This window comes from Ceratina calcarata, unplaced genomic scaffold, assembly GCF_001652005.2.
Source record: "Ceratina calcarata isolate Rehan_Ccalc_2016 unplaced genomic scaffold, ASM165200v1 scaffold139.2, whole genome shotgun sequence".
Taxonomy (NCBI): Eukaryota; Metazoa; Arthropoda; class Insecta; order Hymenoptera; family Apidae; genus Ceratina; species Ceratina calcarata.
In genome coordinates this window covers 1-1,391 of record NW_017135011.1, presented here as the reverse complement: position 1 = coordinate 1,391, position 1,391 = coordinate 1, and positions in this window count along the sequence as shown.

Below are 1,391 nucleotides of genomic sequence, written 5' to 3'. Positions count from 1 at the left end.
AATAAAATTCTTCTCTTGTGAATATAAACGCGCACGACGATAATAAATAATTAACGATAAATTAAACCACTGAATTTCGAGTATAAAAGTGCAAATCTCAACAATATTAACACATTATTATTTTAATTTTTCGATGTTACGTCGATCTTTAAATGCAATTTAAGAAATCTTATATTAAATTCCTCGAAATTGAGAATAAAACGATAAAATGTGAAAACAGACTTGGCGACACGTACTAAAATTTCATATTGTTCGAATCGAAAGGAGAATTGATATGATAAAGACTTGAAGACTCTCGCGCGATCCTTTGATTGTATTCGAGTCGATAAAAAATTTTTTCTTTTGGGTATAAAATGATTTGAAGTACCCCTAAAGTTCTTCTCTAATATAGCCGAAATCGTCTCGAGTTGCTGATTCGCCCGAGCGCAAAAGGCCTCGAGTGCAAAGGGTTAAAGTACTTCTCTGCCACTATTGTATCTACACAAGAATGATGAATATTGAAGCTTGTGGGATCTCGTATCTCGTATTATTTCGCATAAAAGTCTGCACTCTTAGTAGCAACGACTAGGCTAATCACACGATCTTCCTTCTATTAACGCGTTCAATCGCCCGCGATCCTCGGAGGTATTCGAAACAGCGGATAACGTGACGAGATTTTCAATTGCGCGCGAGACACTTTTATGACTGCCTTGATATTGCGCGGAGATGAAGGATGGAACCGAGTCTCCGAAGGGGAATCACCGTTGGAAAGATGGATCACCACCGAGGCCGACCCGTGAATCGTCAAGTGCGCGATCCCCGGGGAATTTTTATCGGAGCTCTCGGGGTAAGTTAGAAAACCATTTAGGAGTTCCGAGAGCTTTTATGGACGATGTTTATCGAGCGCGTGAAACGAGATGGAATATGTTCGAATCAATTTCACCCCTGGCTTAATTTTTGTTTACTAGATCGCGTAAGCACGGAACGAAATGAGCGAGCGGACGAACCTCGTGGCACGGAATCGGAATGAAAGCGTCCCGTTTCGAATACGGGTTTCAGCTAAGGCACAAAAGAACGCGCTGACCAAGTTCCATCCGCGCTTTTTAACTACAATGTACGAACACAAAAAGGGTGGCTCAAGGAAGACAACTGCATTGAATGCGCTCGGCTGGCACGCGCTCGATAGATCAATTCTCTCATTGTCAGCGGCCTGGAAATACACCCGGCCGAAATTCAAGCCCCGCGGGCAGAGGCTATAAGCGAAAATAATACGCGAGTCGGCTAAAAAAAGGAAAGCGAGAGTGCAGCCAGCGACGGAGATACGCGGATATACGCAGCGTTCTGTAGTTCCATTACACTTTCCACATTTTCCGATGTTACATGCATTCTGCCTAGCCGCGCCGAAATTTTCC